This window comes from Delphinapterus leucas, chromosome 2 (assembly GCF_059928025.1).
Source record: "Delphinapterus leucas isolate spDelLeu-1000000601 "Yukka" chromosome 2, BTC_Dleu_Yukka2, whole genome shotgun sequence".
NCBI classification, from domain to species: domain Eukaryota; kingdom Metazoa; phylum Chordata; class Mammalia; order Artiodactyla; family Monodontidae; genus Delphinapterus; species Delphinapterus leucas.
Window position 1 is genome coordinate 134493375 of NC_143130.1, and position 16521 is coordinate 134509895.

The window sequence follows — 16521 nt, forward strand, 5'->3', positions numbered from 1 at the left end:
GGGCTTCTCATTGCGGTGGCTTCTCTTGTTGCGGAGCACGGGCTCTAGGCGCATGGGCTTCAGTATTGCAGTAGGCGGGCTCAGTAGTTGTGGTGTGTGGGCTCTAGAGCGCAGGCTCAGTAGTTGTGGCGCACGGCCTTAGTTGCTCTGCGGCATGTGGGATCTACCCGGACTGGGGCTTGAGCCCGTGTCCCTTGCCTTGGCAGGCAGATTCTTAATCACTGTGTCACCAGGGAAGTCCTCAGAGCATGGTTTTAGAATTTTGTTGAATTTCTCTAGGCCTCAATTTCTTCATCTATAAAAGAAAGTTGTACCTGATGGGTCACTTAAAAACTTTAATCCAGCCTCAAAACTCTTTTTGGTATTTCAAGTATAATCTAATCTGAACCTCAACATATAAAGTGGGAGACTCTAGGCTCACCTCCTTGACCTCCAGATGGCCTCCCCTTGTTGTCCATAGTGGCCTGAATCGCCACTGCCCAGCCCTGGAGTGTAAAATAACTGAATAAAGAGTGCTCGGTTCTGCTCTAACAGATTTTGATTTTATGCTTTTTGAAAGAATCCAGTGATCCTGTTTTGTCAGAATTTTGTTTCTCAGTTTTAAAACTAAGATGTAAAAAACAAACTTTTTTTAGCCTGATTTTACTTATCTTTACGTGTCTTACTCTGAAGGAGAAAAACCCATGTGTCCTTGGAATAGCTGAGGTTTTAATGGGAAAAGTGCCAACAGAAAAGTATCTTATTAGAAGAACTAAAATTGGGAGTGCATTTCTAAGAGGATGTTCAAGTTTCCTGGGTGCAGTGGCCCTCAGACATCGTCAGGGTCTGCCTGACTCCCTGGCCACTGTGCTTCTCCTCAGGCTGAGAGAACATCTTAGCCTCACTCTGCTCCTTCTCCAACCCTCCATCAGTCCTGTCCTTGGTGGGACTTTCAGGGGCTCTAACTCAATACTCCCATGACAGCCTCAGTCACTGTTGCTGGAACTCTGCTTTTGGCTTTGCTCCCAGTTTAGCTGTGTCCCTGGCACCAAGCTCCCCTTAACCTTGATACTGAAAATTTACCTTGTTTTCTGTGCCTGGTTCCCAGTCCTGATAACCTGCTGAGAGTCCCAGCCTGGCCCAGACCCGCCTTGCCAGTTCTTCCCTCTGGCTGGGCACTACTTCCTGCTTAATGACCTCTTACTGCTGGTTACCCTCAATCAGAATCTCAAAATATGGCCTGATTCAGGCATTGCTGTGGACTCTCCCACTGCCAGCCACTCTGTTAGATCTTGTTGACAGCCCGTCCCCTCATGGACTTCTTTCTTAAAGAAATCAGGTGTTTGTTATCCTTTTGGATACCCTGAATAGCTGACCAGTCCGGACTTCCTCTCACTCCCCAAAGGTGGTCTTTTTCTTCATTACCTGTGCTCGGTTCTAAGTCCTGTCTAATTATGGTCTCTATGGTTCTAGACCAATTAAATCTTACAAGCCTAATCTGGGTCAGGAGCTAGTATTTGGTACATGAGGCCCTTTGCCCATCACAAAATACAAATTCTTTTCCGGTTCTAAGCAGTATATTTCCCTCTTCCACTGAACACATAATTATGGAATGCTAGGTGCTAGGGATACAGAGATTAATAAAGAAATGGTCCCTGGGAGCTGCCAGTTTTGTAGGGAAGAGATTTTAAACAAACAATTATAATATATTATGATAATGATGTAAATTGCTCCCAGAGCACAGAAAAAAGAAGTTGAAATTCTGAGAGGTGGTGATAGTGGTGGGGGAAGGGATAGTTCTAGGGAATCTTGAGCTGAGCCTTGAAGGAGAAATAGAAGCTCATCCCTGGTGCAAATCAAGGAGAAGGATGAAGACATATTTGGGGAAGGTCAAGTTAGCGGGCATGGCTCTAACACCAAAGATATGAGGGGGAAATGGTAGAAGATAAGGCTGTGTATGCCAGGCCAAGGAGTTTGAGTGATACTGTTCAGCAATTGGAGCTATGGGAGAGTTTGAAGTAGTGGATTATCACAATCAGATTTGCATTTTAGAAAGATTCTTTGGAGGAGGAATTTGTTGGAAGGAGGTGAGATTAGTAGTAAGAAGCCCACGAAGAGGCTCTCCTGTAATAGTTGAGGCAAGAAATGATAAGTGCTTAAACTAAGACAGTATCAGTAGAGATAGACTGGGGTGGTGGAAGATTTGAAAAGTGTCTGTGAATAGAATGGACAGGATTGGTGATCAGTAGGAAAGGGAAGTAGTGAAGAAGAGGGAGCTGCTGAGTCTAACTCTCAGAAACCTGGCAGTGACAGAGGGTAACTCCCAGGTTCCTGCTTTGGGAGTTGAGTAAGGAGGGGGGATACCATCCCCTAAAATGGGGAATGCAAGGGGAGGTGATGTTGAACATGTTACGTGAGAAGGGTCTGGAGGATGCCAAGTGGAGATGCTCCATAGACGGTCCACAGTCTGAAAATCAAATCCAGCTCAAGAAAGACTACTTGGCTTGAGATTGATTTAGAAACCATAGATATATACAGGGTGACCATAAATTCTGAAAACAGAGATAATAATATTTTGTCATGTTTTATAATATAGTATCAATAAATCATTTCTTCTGTATCCACCTATGTTTCCAGACTTTATGACCATCCTGTAGAAATCTGTTAGAGCCAGATAGAATACAGATCAACCAGATAGGATATATAAAGTAAGAAGAGAAACGGACGGGACACGGAGTCCTGGGATCTACAGTATTTATGGGGCAAAGGAGACTGAGAAGAAACAGAGAGGAGGTGAGATTTAAAGCAAAGAGAAAGCCCAAGAGCAATACTTCCATGGAGACGGAAGGGAAAGTGGTGAGGATGAATAAGAATGTGCAGATGTCAGCCCAACTTGCCATCAAAACGCCTTTAAACATTTTCCCCCAGTGGCCCAAAGTATTACTTTCTCTAGAACAGTGGTTCTTAACTTTTACAAGATAACAAGTTCTTTAAGAATCTGACGGAAGCTTTAGACCCTCTTCTACACGAGTAGCAGGAATGGAATGCAGTATCCGGGGGGAGGGTCATAGACTTTCTGAAGCCCATCATCCAAGAATCCCAGGATAAGACTCCTGGCATTTTGTAAAACTACTTTTAAATAGTAAACTACTTCTAAATATTCACAGGGAAGGTCTTAATCTCTCTGTACTTTGGGGGAAATGCTGCTTTATTTTCTTCTGAGAAAGCTGAACAAGAATCAGTGTTATGCAGTAGCATGATGTTATTAAGTTTATCAAAGCCCAGATGATTTTTTTTTCCATTAGAGGGAGCTTTTTCTTTACTTTTTTTCCATTGTCCCTTTCTCAATAGCTTAAAAAAATTTTTCTTAGCTGAAATTGGCTTTAGCCTAATTTGCATAGTTGTTGTTGAGTTTTGTTACCATAAATTACCTCAACTTGTAAGTCTCAGCCCTTAAAATTTTCAGAAAAAATTTAAGGATCATATCCCTTCCAGAGGCATTTTGAAACATATTTCCCCCCAATAGATCTAACCCAGTTTCATCACTTCTTTTCATTTGACACTAGTGACCATGTCTTTTAAAAAATACTCCTTGATTTTGGCTTCCCTGACACAGTGCCTTCCCTTTTTTCCTCCTTCCTCTTTTGTGATTGTTTCTAGGTCTCTTCGGTTGATTCATTTCATAGCTGAGGGCATCGTCGAAGGCTCTGTTCTTAGCTCCCTGCCCTTGTTTATTTTTTACCCATTTCTTTTCATTTAGTTTATTCTAGCAGTGTGGACTCTGGTGCACTTATTAATTCTCATAACTGCAAAAATTCTGTCTTTGTGAAGATTTATGCCTTCAGATTATTCTTCCAGCTCACAGTTCCCACAGCTGCCAACCATGTCACCTTGTGATGTCACGCTCTTCTCCCCCTTCTAACTGGCTTTCTTACAATTTGAGCTCTCCATGCCAATCCATGGCCTCATTAATTTTCAGTTACTTGGCCTAGAAGTCTGGGATCTCGTCAATGTTTGATAATGTCTGAAGAGACGAACAAAACACAAATTCTCAACCAGAACTCTGATGAAAACTCTGCAACCTTGTTAGATTCACAAAACGTTGTTTTCAAACTCACCCATTGATCTTTATTCTCTCTTGTAACTGTAGTGATTCCCCTTTTAGTCCTGCTATTTTTCTGTCTTCCATTCTTTTTTTCTCTTTTTGTGGTATGCGGGCCTCTCACTGCCGTGGCCCCTCCCGTCGCGGAGCACAGGCTTTGGATGCGCAGGCTCAGCGGCCATGGCTCACGGGCCCAGCCGCTCCGCGGCATGCGGGATCTTCCCGGACCGGGGCACGAACCCGTGTCCCCTGCATCGGCAGGCGGACTCTCAACCACTGCGCCACCAGGGAAGCCCTTTCTTCTTGTTTTTTTCCCTCTTCTTTTCTTCCTTTTTGCTTCTTGTATTTTAGGTTCTTCTGTGTCCTTAATCTGTGCTGTTGGAGCTCACATAGCTCTCCCTTATATGCTTTTGTACAAATGTATGTGTGGACTATGCCCAATAGATATCAATCTTCCTATTGTTTTAGACATATTTCACATGTTGATAATTTAATGTCAGACATTGAAATTCTCCACTCAGTATCCAGAATTTTTTTTTATCCAACTGCTCTTCAATACCATCTGATGAAGCTTGAAAATTTTTGATTAAAATGGTCAATGATTAAATGTCATTTAATTTAATTTAGTCATTTTAAATGATTAAAATGGTCAATGATACCTAGTTTCAGACTTGCTTTTCATGTCCTAAATTTTACAAGTTTTATGTCACAATTCAGTTTCTCTTCTCTTCTCTCCTCCTATGGTTCTCACTCTTAGAGTACGGTAAATTAGAGATCAGAATCGTACTCTGAACCCTCTAGGCCAAACTGTGATATTCTGACAGAAAGCACACACACATGTCTTATTCAGCACATTAGGGGTTCAATTTCCAAAGAGGGGCAACTTTAGACAAGGTGATAAATGGGCTACAGTTGAGCCTGGTTCCATCACTAAGTTTGGTTCTTCATTTTTAACTAAAACTTTTTTTTCCATGAGGGTATTTATCACAATAGACATATGTTTTTAATGTATCCATCAGGAGGGTGTGTGGTCTTGTTTATTCTTGATTAAAAAGCCTATGTCAAATAAGAATTATTTCAAAGTTGCAGTAAAAATTGGAGCAATAAGATGGTAAGGGGTAATTAAAGGATGCAGCTTTCTTTCAGAAATAAAAATGAATCTGGTGACCACATGTACTCTCCTCCTCCTTAATGAGTGTGATGAAAGATGTCAGGGTAAGAAGTTATGGAGATTGGAGATACTCCAACTACATGCTAACATGTCAGATTCAAGCCCAGATTCCTACATTGACTACATTTGGGAATTTGCACCTTGCAACATTGTACACTAACGGGCAATGTGCACATTTCAAACCGTGATGATGCTCGGCCATAGCACTGATAGTGTGGATGCCAGCTCGCCCCACTCTCCCACCCCACACACATTTTAGATGGGAAGTATAGTTACTTATCCTTCCCATTTTGAACTCTTGGACTACAAACCATAAATTACCCAGGTTATGTCTCATGAATTATAGCCATTTAAGGACTTTCTATTTCAGCTGGTTTGACTTGGAAAACTCAGACAATTGAGAATGAGAAATATCCTGGAGACAAACTGTTTTTACTATACACAGTGATGTTTTCTTCTTTTTTTCAAAAATTTTTTGGGTATATTGGCCAGCAAGAAAAAATTCCAATCCTTTTGGTCAGTACTGAACAATTTGACCCCATGTCTCTGTGTCTTTTGAGAGTTATTCAATGAGTCCATCACAGCACATTAAACATCGGCTTCTCTGTCCCATTTTGTGCTTTATTTGTCAATTCCCATTGGTTTAAATAGTCTCTGTTCCTTTAATAGGACTGTCTCTGTGGGTTAACAGTCGGGAACAGAGTGATGTGCTGATAATGACCATCTTCTACTTAGAGTTTGGTTAATTTCAATCGCGCTTGAAAAATGTGCTCTGAGATCTAGTTTAAGGAAAATAGAAAAAAAGAATGGGATAGTCTGCCTGTTGTGTCACTCATTGAAAAAATAAGAAATATAAACGAAAACAACTTGAGAAAAATATAAACAATACTCTATGTGTGGTATAGTAAATAAATGCTGTGAGAATAGCAAGGGTAGGTTATAAGCAGTAGACTTGTATTCTTCAGAGGGCCTTACAGAAAGGTTGATGGTAAACTTGTCACTGCACAGATGGGGAAAGAATTAGGGGAACCTTAGTTTCCTCCTCAGAATGAAACACTTTAACTCTGACCAGTTGCTTATGAAGCTACTAAGCTACAATGCTTCTTCTGCTACTTAACTAGAGCGCACTTGTAAGTATGTTTTTACATTTATTTCATTTAAAAAACTTTAAAAAGTCACCTAAGAATCCATTGAGGCTAGCACATGCTTTTATTGGGGATGTGTCAAGATTAATTATCTGACTCATGAGAGAATAAATACAAACATTCTTAGTGGGAATTAAGGACTGTGTATTAAGACTTTGTTGCCTTTTCCAAAAGACTTCATTGTACTATTCTGAGTAAAGAACATCTCAAATCTTCTCTAAAATGTGTGAAAATGAAGGATGAAGGGTCATGCTGCTGGAGCGGCATAGTAGATGGGGTTGATGTTAGGTCTCGGTGTGTCCTGCCTTTGTCTAAGTTGACATGTCCTTGGACAAGTTACTTAAACTCTCTGAGCTCAGTTTTCCTATCTGTAAAATGGGGATAACATACTACTTTGCAGAAATAAAGAAAATTAAAGTATGTCAGTGTTTGGAAAAAAGTAGATGTTCCAAGAACTGTAGCTACTATTACAACAGCAGCAACAAATAACAATTATAGCTAACACTTAAGGAGGGCCTATATTCTATAGGAGTACCTATATTCTTTCAATTGGTACTATTCTAAGAGCTTTATGTATGTTATATAATCCTCACAACAACTTTATTGACTCCATTTTATAGATAAAGCGCAAAGAGTTTAAACTATCTTTTCCCATAGTTATTTGCCCCATGGTGAAGTATAGCATCGAAACCACTAAACATACTGTTTCCAAAGGTCTGCATTAAAAGCAGTGTAATGAAACATTTTAGAAAATGGTGCTTATTAACGAGACTTGGAAATTCAAGAAGATTCTCATTCTTTCCCTTTGCTTAGTGCATCAATTTTCAGTACATGCCCTTTAGGAAGGGTAATATTTTAACATTTGTGGATATGTTTCAACCTCAGTTGCTATATTCCTTTGGTGAACTGTCCCATTCTAGGAAGTACACTATTTGCCTTCGTAAAAACTAACAGCATCTGAAGCTAGTTGTTATTAAAGAATTTGTTAGAATTTTGACATGAGGCAAATAGGGTGACTATAGACTGGTGTTACAATTTGAAAATGATTTTAGATTTTTATGCTCATTATTATACACAAATGACATTCAAACCTATGAGTCAGTGCTCTTATCTGCTTCTTTTGGTACTTAAAATAAAAAACAAAAACAAAAAAACAACCAAACAGCCTAGTTTAGAAGTGGAATCATAAGGCCATTAAGTAGTTGCACTTTTTGTTTATATTTTACTTTCTGTTGAAAAGGCAGAATTAAAAACACATTTAAAACGTCAGAGCATTCTGCATTTGGCAGGCGCTATTTTAATTAGACAATGATATTTTCTTTCATGTTCTTCAGACTCAAGTTATAGCCTGAAACATTTAACATTTCTTACCGTAAAATTTAGATAGGTTAATATAACTTTCATAGTTTTATAGTGACTAAGTACGTAAGTAGTTATTATTGAGATTACAAAACAGGATGATGAAAGTCCAAATGGGGGATTTGTTAAAAAATATACTGAGGGGCTTCCCTGGTGGTGCAGTGGTTGAGAGTCCGCCTGCCAATGTAGGGGACGAGGGTTCGTGCCCCGGTCCGGGAGGATCCTGCGTGCCGTGGAGCGGCTGGGCCCTTGAGCCATGGCCGCTGGGCCTGTGCGTCCGGAGCCTGTGCTCTGCAGCGGGAGAGGCCACGGCGGTGAGAGGCCCGCGTACCGCAAAAAACAAAAACAAAAATATACTGAGAAATTAGGTATACTTCGTAAAATTTATTAGTAGGTATAGTGAGTTTTCATTATTGTTAATAATATGCACATTTTTAACACATAGGCAATTTCTAAATCTCACTGGAAATGAAGAAAATAAAAGGTTTGATCTAACTTTTCTCTTCCTGAACATCCTGGGTAATATAATCACTAGAAACTGTAATGTTGTACTATTATAATGTTCATAAACTGAGTTAAAAAATAATTTGTTTCTGATATGAAGAGTACTAATGATAGTTTGTAATATTTGGACCTTCATTTCCTTATTTTGACAGATCAGAAGTTTAATGATCGTAAACGGGTTATTTCTTTTGTAATTTTTTTGAGGGGAGGGCAGGGGTTGAAGAATGCCTGCATACATTATCTCCTGGGAATTGGAAATCTAGGTGAAGAGAATTCATTTGTCTTATTAATTACAAATGTCCTGCAGCTGGAAGAGGTGTTGGCCGAGCCCAACTCCTTGAAGAAGGATCTGTCATACCAACGTTTTATTGATATTCCAACTAGTGGTTTTACTGCCAGGGGAAAAGGTCCAGGCTGTGTGATCTTGACTTCTTTTTTTTTTTTTTTTCATAGTCTGCTTATTTTTAATGTATAAAGTCAGTGACTTCACAATGCATTGATATAAGCTACATGAAAAGAGGAGAGAGCCTTACTGTTTGAATCCCCAACATCTAGAAAAGTCCCTAGGATATAGCAAGTGCTTAATAAATGTTCACTGAATGAAAAAAAAAACAGAAAAGGATCATGATTACATATTTTGAAATAATTCTTTCCATGCCTGAATTTATTCAACATTAATTGAGGGCTATCTTATGTCACATACTGTATAAATACCTGAGGAAAGAGAAATGAATAAACTTTACTCATGTCCTGAAGAAGCTCACCATCTATTGGACAGGTGGACAAATATAACTCATTGCAGTAAAAAGTTTGGGAAGTGATGCCAAAGTATGCATGGGGGCCTGTGGAAGCGCATGGCAGAGATACTAACCTAGAAACAGATTGCTTTTCTTTGAGACAATGAAAGTTGCCCCCTTACATTAAGTAAAAAGAGGTAGGTAGATATTATATGTGAATTCAGTGTTTCATCTGAAAATAGTAGGGAAAAATAAACAGACTTTGAGGGGAACTCTCTCAGTTCCACAAAAGCTCACGTCAGCCTAATGTAAATGCTCTTGCCACTCTTAAATTCTTTGAGAAAAAAAAAACCATATGCTAGAATACCAATTGAACTTAAATACACATTATAATAGGCAAGTTATGTATATCCAAATTCAGGCAAGACCTATATTCTCTTACCATTGTCAGATTTTATGTTTCAAATTAGTCAAGGCTTTTAATTTTATTTTTAAACCGACTTTAGTGAGGTATAATTACGTAGAGTGTAATTCATCCTTTTTGAGGTGTACGGTTCAATGAATTTTGGCAAATTCATGTGTAACCATGACCCCAATGAAGATACAGAAGATTTTTATCACCCCATGAAGTTCCCTCCATGCCGCTTTGTAGTCAATCTCTTCCTCCTACCCCTGGCCCCTGGCCACCACAGATTTGGTCTCTCTGCCTACAGGTTTTCCTTTTCTAAAGTAAATCTTATGTAAATGAAATCATGCAGCATGGGAGGCTCTTTAGTTTTTATCAATGAAAACTAAAATATAAGTTTTTAATAAAAATAAAATATAAAAATGTAAGTCCCTGCTTCTTCTTCTGTCTGTGTTCTGGTCATATTCATTTCTTCACTGTTTTTGTTTTGGGTGCCAGGAGGGCATTAGACAGGTGATGAAAAGGACATTACAAACAAAAAGGATTGATTATATGGGAGCTGAGAAGAGTGGTATTAATATGAGAAGTGAATGGACAGAACAAATCCATTCCGTCTGCTTCTACCTGTGGAAAAAGTAGATGCCCAATTTTTGCAATGTCCACCCAATAGCATTAGCTTTTTCTCTATTGAGGTTACAAAAAAGTAATGTGATGACATATTTCCTTTTCTTGTATGTACAGATAAGAGGGTTCTTAGTAAACTGAGGATTCCAAAATATGGATCTTTCAACATCCTGGACCTCTCTAGCTGTGCTAATTTCTTTTCTCTGTAATATAAAGCGTTTACGTTCTTTGAACGTTGTCAAAGGGGAGATGGTGAAGGACAACAGAAAGACTGTTTTGTTAGCTGTGCAACCTTGAACATGTCTCTTATTCCCTTTGAGCCTTAATTTTCTCATCTAGAACATGTAGCTTAATAATAATAATATCTTCCTCATAGGGTTGTTATAAGCACTGAATGAGAAAATGCAAGTAAGGCCCTGTTTCTGGGCGCAGTAAACACAGAAAAAATTTATTGTCCTTTATTCTTTTCTTCTTATGCATGTAATGAAGGGTAAAAAATAGAATAATTTAAAATAATATGTAATTCTTATTGGTATATCATAACAGCAGTAAGATGACTTGTTGGGGATGTGGAAAATTAGAAGATGTGGTACCTATCTTTATGGTGCATCCACTTTAACTGAAAAGAGAAAACAGCCCTCTTAATCAGAGAATGTTTATAAATCAACATAAAAATTAGAGTTTGATAATTCAGTATAAAATATATAGTATAAGACTGAGTAAATGGGGCTAAAATTAAGCACCAGAAATTTGCCTGTTACAAAAAAATTTTGGATGTTAAACCCGTCTTTTTTTATTTATTTATTTTTAAATTTATTTTTAAATTTATTTATTTATTTAGGGCTGTGTTGGGTCTTGGTTTCTGTGCGAGGGCTTTCTCTAGTTGTGGCAAGCGGGGGCCAGTCTTCATCGCGGTGCGCGGGCCTCTCTTGTTGCGGAGCACAGGCTCCAGACACGCAGGCTAAGTAGTTGTGGCTCATGGGCCCAGTTGCTCCACGGCATGTGGGATCTTCCCAGACCAGGGCTCGAACCCGTGTCCCCTGCATTGGCAGGCAGATTCTCAACCACTGCGCCACCGGGGAAGCCCCAAACCCAAGTCTTTGAGGAGGTGGCTGGCCCAGACTGGCAGGCAGGCAGGCCAAAGACAGGGGATGCAATGAGTAAAGGCAAGGAGGTGGGAATAGTTAAGGATGAGGGAGAAACAGAGAGGAGATGTAGTGACTCACATGGGGGGCTCTGTTATAGGGAGCAACAGAAAAGAACTGAAAACTATTGGGAAGGTGAGAAAGGGAGGGGGTGGGGCAGCTAGAAAAGGCAATCAATTGAAATAAGAATTTAAATAATGCTTATAGTTTATCTGAAGTACAATCTGGAAGGGGATAGGGACACGATGGAAACTGTGTGAGAGAAAGACTGTGCTTCCAGCACCATGCACAGTGGTTCAGTGGATGTCTCTGGAGATGTGTGACGATGTGCAGCACCATATGTAGCCACTCTTGCATCCCTCTCCCACTGCAGACATCAATAAAAAGCAAGATTCTGATCCCAGATGCAGCCTCAGATCCTTCTCAAGACAGAATTCTTGAACTTACTATTTGTTGATTAGAATTGGCAAAAGAGATGAAAACTATTGCCTTCTCAGAGGCTTATGTTAAAGTATGTAACAGTTGCTAATGAGGCATCATTGGGTGAATATATTTTGCAGGTCTTAGAGTCACTGAGTATTTCGAATTTACTCTGCAGCAAATCTCCATCAGGCTCTTGGCAGAGTCTGTCACAGAAATGCTTTTCAACAGCATCATGTGAAGGATGATATGACATTGCCTCCTCTAAATATTTTACAAGCTTTGCAAACTTAGAGGATAAGTTTACCAAATCTGTGATTTTTGTTTCTCATTATTTATGTTTTTTCATAGTCATTAAACATTCGTTTGTTAAAGCCTCAACACATTCCATTACCCTACGGAATTAATTTTTGCACCAAAACTATGTTTCAGAGCAATTCAGGATTAAATTAATGTGACAGGTCCTATTTATCAATATGGCAGTCCAACGGCTGGAAGACAAAGGATGATTTATACGATTTATTTGTGTGTGTGTGTGTGTGTGTACATGCATGTGTGCATACACGTCTTGTATAAACTTGTGGGCTGTGCCCTGGTATTTCTTTCAAACTGGGGGATTTCTGATAAAATAATCTTCTAAATACCTCAACATATGGTTTAGATCATCACAGAGAAAAAACACTTGTAAATGCACATAGAGGGCACCCCAAAACATGTACATCTTACCAGTTAACTCCCTTTGGAGTCAATGTAAACCACGAAAGATAGTCATTTTGAGTCAAATTCCAACATATGTATATTTTCAAAGTATCTTGCTAGCTTGAATTACGGGAGGTGCTTCAAGTAAGAACAACATGGGAAAAGCATGATACTTCCACTGTGTGGTTATAATTAGGATATTTTCTGACAAAAGGTCGAAACTATTTTGAATGCCCATGTTGTTATAGATTTTGTTTGTCCTAAGAGTTGGTGAAAGGAGTAAGAGGGGCCAATCGTTTCAGATGCTTATTTGATATTATGATATTCCAGTGGCCTGGTATCGCACAAAATAATAATAATTAAATGATAATTAAATCCAAAGTTCAGCAGATGGTGCCAAAGATTTTAGTACCTTTAGCATTTTTGATGCAGAAACGTGAAATCACCCAGTTTTAGATGTGGAGAGGCCTCAGAGATGACTGACCAACTTCCTCATTGTACAGATGTACAAACCTAACAGCAGAGTGGTGTGGGAGTTGTTTGAAGTCACGCAGTTAGTTAGGACAGACTTGTTACTAGAATCCATGTCTGTAGACTTATAGTTCTATGTCTTTAGGTATTTACCTATTTTTCCCTCTTTAAAAGCTTCACACTGGAAAATTCTTTAGTCATTGGAAAATTGGACCTGTGTTGGGGGTACTCCCCGCTGGGCTGGCGAGAAGAGGTAAGAGGTGGTGAAGAAACTTGTATCCATGACCTCTGTGGTGAGCTGACATATGGAGCTGACATGGAATGGGGCATCTCTTTACTGAGCTCAAAGCCAGGTGACTTCTCCTTTCTCTGAACTTCCCACCGTTCACTTGGAGTTTAGTCGCGGAATAACCAACCTTGTTCTGTTACTTGACAATGTTGATAAATGTCGTGATTTCCTTTTTTATGTGCGTTGTCCTGTTTATGTAGCACAGCAGGGATGGCCACTTCAGAGCCAAAAGACTGGAGTGGGGCTACCACGAGACCTCCGTTGACATGTCCAGAATAGGTTGATGGACACTGAGTTCGGTAGGCTGGGGTGCGGCAGATCCAGGGAGATACCATTTTGATGCTGTTACTGTGATAATGTTTTCACCTATGTATCTCCTTCTTGTTCATCTGGCAAACTCCTATTCATCCTTCAAGACTGACTACTAATGCCTTCCCTTCTCTGAATCTTCCCAAGACCACTTTTCTCCTTTCTCTCTCCTTTCTGCTCCCAGAAAGCTATATTTGAAATATGGCGTTTGGGCTGAATGGTTTCTGAGATCGCTTCTGGTATTTAACATTTCCTAGTCCTTTTGACTCTTTTAAGCATTTTGGGATACTTGACTTGGTACCCATACTGGGTTTTTGGGTGAAGACATGGAACAACTCATGTGTCTCCTTGGTTGGCCTAGCACTGCCTGCTCCTGGCGACCAAGCCCTCCAGCTGGTGGTCAGTCTGGTACTGGTTTCAATCAGGATTAGGGGAAATTTTTCTTCCAGGGCACATCCACTGGGGATGGGTTTCTTGAGGATGCTGGGTCCTGCACATCCAGATCCCTGCCTGTTGAAGTGGCTGTACAGCTGGTGTGGGAGGACCCGTGTCACTGTCTCTCTCGCCGGCTGTGCTCCTTCTTTGCCTTTCTATAAACAGATGACCAGTTGGGTTGGTCACTTCAGAGCCATTCTTCTCTTCCTTCCCTTTTCTTTTCATGAGATCGGTATAACTATATCTGCTTCAAAATCTGCGAGCCACCCCTTCATTATTTTTCTTCTCTAGAGGGAAGTGTCTCTTTTCTTTCTTTATTTCTTTTTAAAAATAATAGCTTTATTGCTTTGCCAGGCAAAGGGGGACACAGCAGGCTTGTGCCCCATAAAACTGCGTGTCCCCGGGAAGTGTTTCTTTCTTTTTTTTTTTAACACCTTTATTGGAGTATAATTGCTTTACAGTGGTGTGTTAGTTTCTGCATTATATCAAAGTGAATCAGTTATGCATATACATATGTTCCCATATCTCTTCCCTCTTGCGTCTCCCTCCCTCCCACCCTCCCTATCCCACCCCTCTAGGTGGTCACAAACCACTGAGCTGATCTCCCTGTGCTATGTGGCTGCTTCCCACTAGCTAGCTATTTTACATTTGGTAGTGTATATATGTCCATGCCACTCTCTCGCTTTGTCACAGCTTACCCTTCCCCCTCCCCATATCCTCAAGTCCATTCTCTAGTAGGTCTGTGTTTTTATTCCTGTCTTACCCCTAGGTTCTTCATGACCTTTTTTTTTTTTCTCTTAGATTCCATATATATGTGTTAGCATACGGTATTTGCTTTTCTCTTTCTGACTTACTTCACTCTGTATGACAGACTCTAGGTCCATCTACCTCACTACAAATAACTCAGTTTCATTCCTTTATATGTCTGAATAATATTCCATTGTATATATGTGCCACATCTTCTTTATCCATTCATCCATTTAGGTTGCTTCCATGTCCTGGCTTTTGTAAATAGAGCTGCAATGAACATTGTGGTACATGACTCTTTTTGAATTATGGTTTTCTCAGGGTATATGCCCAGTAGTGGGATTGCTGGGTCGTATGGTAATTCTATTTTTAGTTTTTTAAGTAAGCTCCATACTGTTCTCCATAGTGGCTGTATCAACTTACATTCCCACCAACAGTGCAAGAGTGTTCCCTTTTCTCCACACCCTCTCCAGCATTTATTGTTTCTATATATTTTGATGATGGCCATTCTGACAGGTGTGAGGTGATACCTCATTGTAGTTTTGATCTGCATTTCTCTAATGATTAATGATGTTGAGCATTCTTTCATGTGTTTGTTGGCAATCTGTATATCTTCTTTGGAGAAATGTCTATTTAGGTCTTCTGCTCACTTTTGGATTGGGTTGTTTGCTTTTTTGTTATTGAGCTGCCTGAGCTGCTTGTAAATTTTGGAGATTAATCCTTTGTCAGTTGCTTCATTTGTAAATATTTTCTACCATTCTGTGGGTTGTCTTTTGGTCTTGTTTATGGTTTCCTTTGCTGTGCAAAAGCTTTGAAGTTTCATTAGGTCCCATTTGTTTATTTTTGTTTTTATTTCCATTTCTCTAGGAGGTGGGTCAAAAAGGATCTTGCTGTGATTTATGTCATAGAGTGTTCTGCCTATGTTTTCCTCTAAGAGTTTGATAGTGTCTGGCCTCACATTTAGGTCTTTAAACCATTTTGAGTTTATTTTTGTGTATGGTGTTAGTGAGTGTTCTAATTTCATACTTTTACATGGACCTGTCCAATTTTGCCAGCACCACTTATTGAAGAGGCTGTCTTTTCTCCACTGTATATTCTTGCCTCCTTTATCAAAGATAAGGTGACCATATGTGCGTGGGTTTATCTCTGGGCTTTCTATCCTGTTCCATTGATCTATATTTCTGTTTTCGTGCCGGTACCATACTGTCTTGATTATTGTAGCTTTGTAGTATAGTCTGAAGTCAGGGAGCCTGATTCCTCCAGCTCCATTTCTGGGAAGTGTTTCTTAAGTCTCCGGTCTCTGGACCCTCTTGCCCCTCAATACTACCCCTCTCCCAACACACAGGCAGGCGTGCACGCACACACACTCACACACACACACACACACACACACACACACTCACCAGGGGTCATCTGAGGAATCCATGGTTCTCTCTACATTATAACTATTCTCTGGGGAATGGCTGGGGAGTCTGCACTTTAATTATAATTGGTCACCCGGATGAAAATATACCTCTATTACTCTCTATACCCTTTTCTGTTTTGCTTTTTCTTCTTGGTTCTCATGCCAAACTGACCATGGTATATATTGTTTGTAGATAGGTTTCTTAACTCTCCACTACAACTAGAATGTAAACTCTAAGAGAACAGGGACTCACACTGTTTTGTTTGCTGCTGTACCCCAGACCCTAGAAGAGTATTTGGCATATAGTAGGTTTTAAATAAAAACATGTTGAATAACAGACCCTCATTTCCCCTGAGCTAACGGTCTTGCACCAACTACCTTGCTCCTCTGTGCCTCAGCCCAGGGTTGGGATGGGGGGGAAGGAAGGAGAGGCAAAAAGAGACCAAAACTCCAGATAGGTTGAGGACTGAACTGAATCAGAAGGAACTTGTTTCTTACTTACCGTCTAGAACTCAGTGAGAAGATTGTCTTGCTGAGGCTGTCAGGTTAGTACAGCCACTGCAGCTAGAAAAGA